The 11,572-nt window shown below is 42.8% G+C and overlaps 2 pseudogenes; both read right to left on the bottom strand.

The window, feature by feature from the left end:
- Nucleotides 1-3,457: 3,457 nt before the first annotated feature.
- LOC121626789 lies at nucleotides 3,458-5,819 on the bottom strand (annotated as a pseudogene).
- LOC121626788 lies at nucleotides 5,377-10,778 on the bottom strand (annotated as a pseudogene).
- Between the last annotated feature and the right edge of the window lie 794 nt (nucleotides 10,779-11,572).

Raw genomic sequence — 11,572 nt, 5'->3', positions numbered from 1 at the left:
TGTTGTTGTTTTGATTACACTGGTGGTTGAAATTTTATCGATGGTTGTTTTTATTACTACACTGGTTGGTGTTTTTTATCACTGGTTGTTGTTTTTATAACTGGTTTGTGTTTTTATGATACTGGTTATTGATTTTTTATCACTGGTTGTTGTTTTTCTGATACTGGTTTTATTTTATTTTATCACTAGTTGTTGTTATTTTACTGGTTGTTGTTTTTATAACAGCGGTTGTTTTTTATCACTAGCTGTTTGTTTTTTTGTACAGCTTCTTATTATACTACTACTACTATACTATACTTTTGATTACACTGGTCGTTGTAATTTTATCACTGGTTGTTGTTTTTATGACTACAATGGTTGTTGTTATTATAAAACTGGTATTTTCATGATACTGATTGGTGTTTTTATTCCACTGCTTGGTATTTCTATGATACTGGTGTTTTTGCATTACTACTACTTTTACTATTACTTATTTTACTAGCTTTTTTGCTGTTTGTACTGGTTGTTACTGGTTACTGGTTGTTATTTTTATGACACTGGTTGTTGTATTTTTATTACTGATTGTTGTTTTTATGATCCTGGTTGTTGTAATTTTATCACTTGTTGTTTTTATTATACTAGTTGTTGTTTTTATTTTACTTGACACTATCGCTATTGCTTGAGTCGTTTAGTCCGTTTCCATAGCAACCATCAAAAACAATTTAAAAAATTCAGTAACCCAACTAAGTAAAATCAAACAAATCTGTCGGCGCTAATCTTGTCTGATGACTTTCAACATCTTTTCAAGTCTATCTTAAAACAGTAGATAAACCTGTGGAAAAAAAGGTTAAACGTGCTCCCTCTCAAGTCTATCTTAAAACAGTAGATAAACCTGTGGAAAAAAAAGTGAAATAAACGTAGGCTCCCTCAGTTTTATGTCTCCTGCGGATGCTCTTCGTTGTGTCCAAGCCTCATATTGTCTGAGGAGTTTCGCTAACCTGCGAAACATCTGCCAAAACCTGTAAAGTAAACCAACAGTAAACCGGCGGTAGTGAAACACTCCTGAGAGTCCAGCAAAACCTCACGGTCACAAGTGAACACGGACAAGCCTCCAACTGAATCTGGTAAAACATCTCAGACTCATACGTTTCTGGACCAGCACCAGTGCTTTGATACATCACTGGTGGAGCAGAAAGGGGCTTTGATCGTTGACGTCACGCTTATCGCTTGGGTCGTTTCGTCCGTTTCCATAGCAACCATCATAAACAATAAAAAGTCCGTCACCGCAACGAAGTAAAATCAAACAAATCTGTCAAAGTCTAGTCTTGTCTGAGGAGTTTCAACATCTTTTCAAGTCTATCTTAAAACAGTAAGATAATTTAAGATAAACCTGTGGAATAAAAAGTGAAATAAACGTAGGCTCCCTTTCAAGTCTATCTTAAAACAGTAGATAAACCTGTGGAAAAAAAGGTTAAACGTGCTCCCTCTCAAGTCTATCTTAAAACAGTAGATAAACCTGTGGGAAAAAAAGTGAAATAAACGTAGGCTCCTTCAGTTTTATGTCTCCTGCGGATGCTCTTCGTTGTGTCCAAGCCTCATATTGTCTGAGGAGTTTCGGCTAACCTGCGAAACATCTGCCAAAACCTGTGAAACAGAAAAAGTTAAGTAAACGTATCTCAGTTTTCGTCCGCGGCGATGTGTCTTCGTCGCGATCGCCGGGGCTCAGCAGTACTCCCTCAAACTGCGAACCGACAGCAGAGACTGTCGGCTCGCAGTAAACCGACAGTAAACCGTCGTAGTGAAACACTCCTCAGAGTCCAGCAAAACCTCACGGTCACAAGTGAACACGGACAAGCCTCCAACTGAATCCGGTAAAACACCTCATACTCATAAGTTTCTGGACCAGCACCAGTGCTTTGATACATCACTGGTGGAGCAGAAAGGGGCTTTGATCGTTGACGTCACGCTTATCGCTTGGGTCGTTTCGTCCGTTTCCATAGCAACCATCATAAACAATAAAAAGTCCGTCACCGCAACGAAGTAAAATCAAACAAATCTGTCAAAGTCTAATCTTATCTGAGGAGTTTCAACATCTTTTCAAGTCTATCTTAAAACAGTAAGATAATTTAAGATAAACCTGTGGGAAAAAAAAGTGAAATAAACGTAGGCTCCCTCTCAAGTCTATCTTAAAACAGTAGATAAACCTGTGGGGAAAAAAATGAAATAAACGTAGGCTCCCTCTCAAGTCTATCTTAAAACAGTAGATAAACCTGTGGGGAAAAAAGTGAAATAAACGTAGGCTCCCTCAGTTTTATGTCTCCTGCGGATGCTCTTCGTTGTGTCCAAGCCTCATATTGTCTGAGGAGTTTCGCTAACCTGCGAAACATCTGCCAAAACCTGTGAAACAGAAAAAGTTAAGTAAACGTATCTCAGTTTTCGTCCCCCGGCGATGTGCCTTCGTCGCGATCTCCGGGGCTCAGCAGTACTCCCTCAAACTGCGAACCGACAGCAGAGACTGTCGGCTCGCAGTAAACCGACAGTAAACCGTCGTAGTGAAACACTCCTGAGAGTCCAGCAAAACCTCACGGTCACAAGTGAACACGGAAAAGCCTCCAACTGAATCCGGTAAAACACCTCATACTCATAAGTTTCTGGACCAGCACCAGTGCTTTGATACATCACTGGTGGAGCAGAAAGGGGCTTTGATCGTTGACGTCACGCTTATCGCTTGGGTCGTTTCGTCCGTTTCCATAGCAACCATCATAAACAATAAAAAGTCCGTCACCGCAACGAAGTAAAATCAAACAAATCTGTCAAAGTCTAATCTTGTCTGAGGAGTTTCAACATCTTTTCAAGTCTATCTTAAAACAGTAAGATAATTTAAGATAAACCTGTGGAAAAAAAATTGAAATAAACGTAGGCTCCCTTTCAAGTCTATCTTAAAACAGTAGATAAACTGGCGACGAAAACACATCGCCGTCGCGATCTCCGGGGCTCAGCAGTACTCCCTCAAACCGACAGTAAACCGTCGTAGTGAAACACTCCTGAGAGTCCGGCAAAACCTCACGGTCACAAGTGAACACGGACAAGCCTCCAACTGAATCCGGTAAAACATCTCAGACTCATAAGTTTCTGGACCAGCACCAGTGCTTTGATACATCACTGGTGGAGCAGAAAGGGGCTTTGATCGTTGACGTCACCCTTATCGATTGGGTCGTTTCGTCCGTTTCCATAGCAACTATCATAAACAATAAAAAGTCCGTCACCGCAACGAAGTAAAATCAAACAAATCTGTCAAAGTCTAATCTTGTCTGAGGAGTTTCAACATCTTTTCAAGTCTATCTTAAAACAGTAAGATAATTTAAGATAAACCTGTGGGAAACAGACGCTTACATTTTTTATTTGCAATTTCAACATTCAATCACAAACAATATTCTTTCACTCAGCAAGAAAACATAACTGAAGAAATGTCCACAACATTCATACTGTATGTAAAAGCAAGTGCATAGAATTATTAGGAAACTTAAACCATAATTGAAAAGGGTTAGTTTACCCAAATGATTGGCAATAGACTGAACACTAAACTAAGTCAAACAAAATACTGCACAATTCTTCTTTGATCTCGGTGTGTGTCTGAGCTTGAGAAATGTATTGTATGTACAGACTGTTATATGAGCAGTATTTCAGGCTCTGACACAGTGCAGTAGAGCATGAAGCCCATCTGATCCACCTGGTCCTCTGACAAGCCGCTGAGCAGATTGACAGCTGGCTTGAAGTAACTGTGCAACACCCCTTGTTCTAGGCAGCCAATCAGCTCTACAATACACTGCTGGAATCTCACATCCAGGTTGATCTGGGACCAGTTGCTCTCACTGTCGCCGAGGTGCAGGATGAGATTGGCCAGCGGGGCGGCTTCGAGTGGTCGCAAGGCAGGATTCTGTCTGCAAAAAAACCCCTGAAATTAACCAGCGTCTCCATTGAAAGGCCGACTCCTCCCACTCCTCCGCTGCGTGATTTTAACACTGCGATAGTGAGCGTTTCTGCCCTTCGATTCGAAAATGCTCCACCTCATCTGAACTGTGTCACATTTGGGAAAAAATACATGAAATCAGAACTCAAGTCCACCCTGAAACACTGTGATGGTGCACGGCAGTGAGTATGTCTGCGGCATCCATCATCGAGCTGAGCCAGGCGCTGAGTCTCCCACGGGTAGAGAGAGAGGGGCCAGGCGTTGACCCAGGGAGAGGTGAGCTCAGGCTGGGCAGTCAGAACCACGTCCCCCTCCCTCACAGTTTATAGTTTCCATGATAGTCTTACTCAACATCTTCACAACAGCTTCTGACGACAGGTAGCCACCCACCAGGTACCTACAAGACACAAGGAGAGGCTGGTTTCAGTGAATGGCTCAATACCTGTGCTTAAATGAGTCTATCACTGCTGCTTCAATGTAAGTTACAAAGGCTTGCAGAGGTAGCATCACCCTTTCCACTCACATCGCATAAAACATATCGATTTGATTCAGTGTTGGTATCAAAAACGTATTGATTAAGGCAATTTTTAAGATTCTGCCTGTGAATGTTTCTAAAGGTTCCAGCTTTAGTTAGAGCTAAAATGATCAGTGATTGAGAGGGAAAAAAACAATCGCCAATACTATATTGATAATCGATTACATGTTTCAGTAATTTTTCAAGCAAAACAGTAAAAAAAAAAGGGGAAGCATTCTCTAATTGCAGCCTCTCAAATGAGATGATTTGCTGCTTTTTTACCTTATATTATTGTAAATGGAATATTTTGGGCTTTTGGTCAAACAAGACGTTTCTTTTGCCATGATGGATGTTTTTTTGACAATTAATTAGTAAATTGATCGATCATTATTTGCAGTCCTACATTTATTTGTTAGTTACTGATTTACACACGAACATTGTAATAAAAACACAATTGTGGCTAATTAGCAGTAATAATCTGCTAGTTACGGCAAATGATAATGTTTATAACTAAACGTGCAGGTTGCCTGATGAATGAAAACATTTTTTAAAAATCTGGCCGTGTTCACCTGTCCCAGTAGCTGCGTCCTCTAGGAAAATATTCCAGATTGACCCGTCGGACCATCCAGTGCAACGGGTGTGTGAGCAGTGTTTCCTCTCCGGGGACGAGACGCCACAGAGAGGCCTCCAGCTGTAGAGGCACCAGCAGACATGCATGGTCTGCACCCTGTATCTCAAACCGGTTCCATAAAGGGCCCTGTGGCTGCAAGTTTCATTCCAACCAAGGAGGAGCACACCAGGCTGGAATCAATTAATCAGCTGATCTCAGTCTTCAGCTGATAGCTAAGTGATCCCTTGATGTTGATTGGTTGGCCTGATGTGCTCCTCCTGGGTTGGAACGAAAACCTGCAGCCACACGGCCCTTTATGGAACCGGTTTGAGATGCCTGGTCTGCACTGACCACCTGAACACACACACATGCACATACACACACATGCACACAAAAAGAGAGAGAGAGAGAGAGAGACAGACAGACAGACAGACAGACAGACAGACAGAAATAAACCCAGGTGGCATTCATCAACATCTTACTGTGTGACATTATTGAGGGGTGGAAAAGTTTTGTGTATTATCAGCAACAAAGCCAATACATATTGTATGAGTGTGTGCCTGCAGGTCATCCAGTAGAGAACCTCCAAGGCTCATTTCTCCCAGGGGCATGTACTGATGACAGCCGTGCAGAAAGCCCTGGATCTCCATGCAGATGTCCAGAGCTAATGACTGAGCCCTCTGGACCTCATGCTGAGCTAGTGCTCCTAAACATATTGAAGATATTCTTCCAATGATACACAGCATGTGTGGTTTCTGCATTAACTGTTTTATAAGAGCAGTAAGAGTATTAAAGCCCAACCCACGGCAAAACACGACTGGACCTAGGAAGCATCTGAAACTGGAGGGACACTCAAAGAGCAGACCTCCATGAAGAACATCAGCCCACTCTTCTATGATATGCAAATCTGCAAGAGCAGCCCATGACAAGAATTGGACAAAAGAAAAATAAATTGTCCAGTATTCACTGAGACAGCAACTTTCGAGAGGTGCAGAATAGAAATATATGATGTGCAGCAATTCAGAAAAGATACAGTTTGCATAAGGCAAATCTCATTGTTTCAAATCCTCTATGTCCAGTCATTAGTTTGCTCCACTAACATTTAGTGAACAAATGATGTCATGCAGCAAGTACAGATTATATCCACGACACCATTGCTTATGTGGATGTTCTGCACACCAACTCAAAGCTGTTTCATGCTTGCTTGACTTCTTCTATACAGCCAGTGCATGAGCACGCACAGAATTTGGATTATGAAGGACTCTTGGGGCTCTGTGCAGCCTAACCAGAGCATAACAATGTGTATCCCCTAAGCACTGCTTTGTACAAAACATGTTGCACATGCACAAATGAAGGAGCCAACACTGAGCAGAGCTCTTACAGCAGCTGCTCGGACTGAAAGCACAACCTATGCCTTCAAGAGATCTGAGGTGAAATTTCAGAGTGTACCTGTAAATTGAGGGCGCACAGCTGGAGCCTCTTGGACTTTGCCTCAGGTTTCGACTGCACCTCCATCTGACGACATCTGAGGTTGTTGGCACAGGTCGGCTGATTGAGACAGAACAGAACTTGTCAAACAGTCAAGTAATATGGGCTACAATGGGGATTAGAATATGTACCTTATTGAATTCTGCATATTGAGATGTTTTTGTATTTGTCATTTTCCTGAACATTTTTGGTTGCTGAGATAAGACTTCTCAGTCCCCAGCACTCACACTCCCTGTCATCTCCATGGCAACACTGGGGTCAGGGGTCACTGTCTTAGCTTCTCCAGCCTCCAGTTTCATGGGATCTCCTCCACACAGGAGCAGAATAACTCAGGGCTCACTGGTTCTGACTGAAACGCCTCAACACTGCCCTTACTCCCTGTCGTCCTCTGCAGCTCTGCCTCAGCGCTCTCTCTCTCCTCTTCATCTCCATCCTCTGGGCTCCACAGCTCAAACAGGAAGTTCACAAGGGTGAGCCTCCTGGACAACGAATGTATGACACATTGACACAAGCACTTCGCGGCACACTCCTGCCACCACGCAGGCGGCGCTCGGTGTCGGCGAGCTGCTCCTTCATCAGTGACAGGAAGTAGGCGTTGCAAAGCTCCTGCAGAGGCATCAGACGATGCTCAGACCTGGAGGAGGTGGAGGTGGAGAGGGAGGGACAGGGCTCAGGAAGCAGTAATACAATCGGATCAGTAAGGGAGTCCGCTGGGTCGTAGGGCAGGAAGTCAGGCTATTTCAGCGTGATAGTGTAGTAAATATTGTGATGAAACAAGCTAGAATAATAATTTCTACATTTCCAAACACAGTGTTCCTATTGGCGGACTGAGCACACCTGCCCAGTTAGAGTTAAGCAAAGGTGAACTCTGACCTGCATTTGACCCCCGTTGTTTTTAAAGGCTAAATGCCAGCACATATTTCTTCAGATAAAAACATGCTGTGAATTTTGGAATGAAATTTCTTCAACAGATTTTGACTTTTGAACTTGACAACAAATTGAATCACCAGAATTTGAATGTCGATGTCATGAACAAAGCTAACGTTTCTGTGCAGCCCTATAGGAAACATGCTTGAATTCCTCTGTCGTATGGGCTCCCACACAAACAGATTTCATGTCATTTGTCCCTCTTAATCAGTTACAAAATGCTTACGAGTGACTCCCTAACATAGACCTCTGAAGATGTCTAATCATTCCTGAAATTACCTGTGCAGGTGGACCCATGGTGTGCAATACCCTATGTAGTAGAGCCCAACCAATACTGGATTTTCAAGGCTAACATCAGTAATCAATAACCATATATGGGCTAATCTCAGTTTTTCAAAGATAAACATGACAAATTAAAAAATAACATTTTTTATGAGATTCCCAAACTCCCAAAATCCCTTAGCATTTATTTGTGTAGGTGGGTCACAGCTTGCTGTGGCAGGATTCATAATACAGGGGTCGGACCTCTATTAGCCACCAGAAATAGATTACATTCAGACTTCTGATTGGCCAGCATAGCTTTAGGATTAACGTTGTATCAGCCACTTCAATTGTGTTTTTGCGTTTTTTTTTTTAAAAGAGATTATTTCTTTGAGAGCAAAAGAGGAAAAACCCTCTTTTAAGAAACATCTGTGTTCATGTGGACTAGGGCACAAAGCACGTCCTGATCTTACTCGAGCTGCAGTAATTTTCTCTGCAGCTCCATAGAAAAAGCTTGTCTGTTTCCTGTCTTGAGGCTGTCAGGGGCCTGAGAGGAGCACGTCGACAGTTCAGAGAAATTCTCCATCAGCTTCGCCTGGTCGGAGCACACGTATGCCATGCAGAAAGGTCGCACCATACCCCGAGCCTGCAGGTCATGCAGGGTCATGTGGTGAACGTATGCAAACGCACCTTCCGCTGAATCTCCCAGAATCACTCTGGCGTCCTCGCTGAGGTTGAGGCGGGGGCCGGGGGGATGCGGGAGGGGCCGGACGCCTGGTAGTCCACAGACATGATGCGAACAGAGAAGTGGTCGAGGTCAAATGATCCGATGACTCTGGGGTCGTCCGGTATCGTCAGCACAGGTGTGGCTCCCACCTGTACACAAACAGCAGAAGTCTGACGTGACACAATGTGATGCAAACATTCACCTTGGGTTGCTAATGAGAATTATTTTATATGAAACTTCAGAAAATATTGGAAAATTCCTCAACAATGTATGCTGGAAACAAGTAGCCGCTTGACACGAAAATATTCTGAATTAACTGTTCACCAAAATGTTCTCTGGCTGCGCGGTTCAGGGAAAAACGGACTCAATCAATAAAGAAAATAACAAGACAATGTCCCAAGAGAGGACATGAACCAGGCACATTGTGGACCACAGTCACCGTCTTAAGCCCGAGGTCAGCAGGCTGCTCCTGGTTCCAGTTTCATGATGTCCACATTATCCTGCTTTATATTTTTGAAAATTAAATATCTTTGAGGTTTTTTTTTTGTTTTTTTTACTGGGGATATATAAAAATTACAATTTGAAGACCTCACCTTGGGCTTTGGGAGACAAAACAGGGCAGCCTGTTGTTGAAAACAATCACTACTCTAGCAGCAGCCTTTTGTCATTTTTCTGTGATTTTTGTGCCTGCTGACAGATATTTGGGTCATATTTCTATACTTAGATAAGTTTGATTACACACATATATTCTGCTAATAGTCAGATTGCATGCATATGCTTATATTAATGATAAATGATGATTAATGATGATCCTGATATGTTAATCTTATTCATATTTTCTGCTGATGGATTGTGTGACTGAATAATCAACAGAAATTCTACTTCTCCTGGTTAAGTTTTTCCTTTATTATTCATAGAAGTGATTTAGACGAGGAGTGATTCTTTGTGTGCAAAATATATCTAAGGCCAGTGTGACCTAGAACAGGAGGTTTTGAGATAGAGGCCTGGCATGGGAGACATCATCCTGATACCTGGTATGAGCATCGGCTAATACCAGGTACCTATCTGATACCAGTGTGTGGAAGAGACTGGGGTCATTCTTTTGTGTGTAAGGCTTGACTTAAACATTGCTTTCCTAAGTTTGTAAAACGCAACGTCACAAATAAACACATACATAAAAAAGTACTGAATCCTTACTTATTAAAACAATGGTATCTGATACCAGATCAGCCCATTGTCAAGCTATCTGAGTCAGTATCGGACCGATATCACTGCATTATGCTACATCTTATGTCCCAGCGTTGTTATTATGCAGTATTATATTCTTCACTGGAAACTGCCCACTTGTTTAATTGTAAATAACGTTTTTGCACATTTACAACATTACTGCACACAAAGCAGATTTGTGTACCTCAGGTATTGAATATAGTCTTCTTATCTGAATTTATAGTATTTTTTCTTCTGCTGCTTAATGTTTACTCTCCTCTGCTGAGTTGTTGCTTTATTCTATTTTTGTTTCCTTTCCTCTCTTCTTGCCCTTGTGGTGTCTTTATCTGGTCTGGTTTTGTGTTGCTGTAATCTCCTCAGGAGATCAATAAGGTCTTATCTTGACTTTTACCCTCCATGAGAAATCCTAGTTTCATAAAACTGTAAAACGAGTAACAAAGAGTCAGTTATTGCAAAATTATTCCCAAAGCACTGGATATCACAGCAGGTACAGTTTTTATCCAAACTCAAAGCACACACCTGCTCTGAGAATTCAGCCACCAAAATGAAGTCTCTGTGGAACCGGGCCGAGGTGGTCCAGGGGTGGGATGGAGGCAAAAGGGGGGACAGACAACTCTTCAGGTAGAGCCTGCTGGTCCTCTTCTCCTTCCCCAAACCCTTCAGTGCCGGTGAAGTCCGGCAGATCCGGTGACCCGATCATCTTCAGACAGTGAGGGGTCAACCTATGGAGGGGGGATCCGACCCCGGTGCCGCCCGGCCTTCGGCGGGTGAGTCAGTTTTCTACAGTCATGAAGCGACAGATACTGAAGCTGTGCCAAACTAATACTGCACGGACTATCCTACCCGCTTCCTTTGAGCAACAGTCCCGCAAACAAGCGGCGTTTTCAGGATCAGACATGAGCGAACACTTTAACGGGTAAGCGAAAGTTCCCTGCAAGCTGAAGCCAAACGGTTAGCAAACATTTGTCCCGGGATCCGTCTTCCTCTTTTTCGGAATTAGTGTGGCAACTTTCGGTCTAAATACCGTGCCTCGCTGTCACCTGTTTGACCGGCAAACTGAGCCCTCCACACTCGTATTTAGTCGCGCCAATGCTGCTCATTTCTGTTGCGAAAGCGACGCTTTATGGAAAACGAGTCTGGAAGTCCGGAGTCAAGTCAGGCACAACGATGGCGACTTCCGCTACTCCCTTTCAGTGTAAAATGCACTTCTTAAAAAAAAACATCCGCTAGAAATGCATCAGTTGACGAGATAGCATACACCAAATTAAAGCTAATATAACAATTTAAACAGGTAGGCAGTAAATCCTACCCTCATGAAGGTAATAATATTCAGCTTTAGTGAACAGTTTTTGGAGGGCAGAATACAGTCTGTGGCTCTGTTGTAATTGTAGTGCAGTAGAAATATAAAGAGCAAGAAATGAAAATACACAAGGAAAGTAAAAGCACCTCAAACTTAACAGTAATTGAGTAAACGTACTTAGGTACTTGCCTTTTGTACTGCGTTCAGTACAACAGATAACCTCAGCAAAAACAACGTGTCACAGTCCTTCAACAGGTCTACATGGGCCAACCTTATTTGAAAAGAAGCTCACATCGACGGCCTTCCTGGGATGCAAACAGGTTAATCATGTCATTGAAGTCTGGTAATTTTTGGATAAAGTCCCTCTCGATAGACAGCATGGCAAGTGCATTCAATCTGTGCAGCCCCATCGTACTTCAGAGAAACGCTTTAATCCTCTGGAGCAGACTGAAACACCTCTCTGACTCTGCCGATGTCATCGGAGCTGTGATGGCCATTTGTGTTCATGCTCTGAAGGTCCTCATCGTTTGGCCGATGTGATCCCAGTCTCTTAACTTCCAGCTTTTGCT

Source organism: Chelmon rostratus, chromosome 23 (assembly GCF_017976325.1).
Source record: "Chelmon rostratus isolate fCheRos1 chromosome 23, fCheRos1.pri, whole genome shotgun sequence".
Taxonomy (NCBI): Eukaryota; Metazoa; Chordata; class Actinopteri; order Chaetodontiformes; family Chaetodontidae; genus Chelmon; species Chelmon rostratus.
The sequence above is the reverse complement of the archived record's forward strand: the minus strand, read 5'-3'. Positions and strand labels throughout refer to the sequence as shown.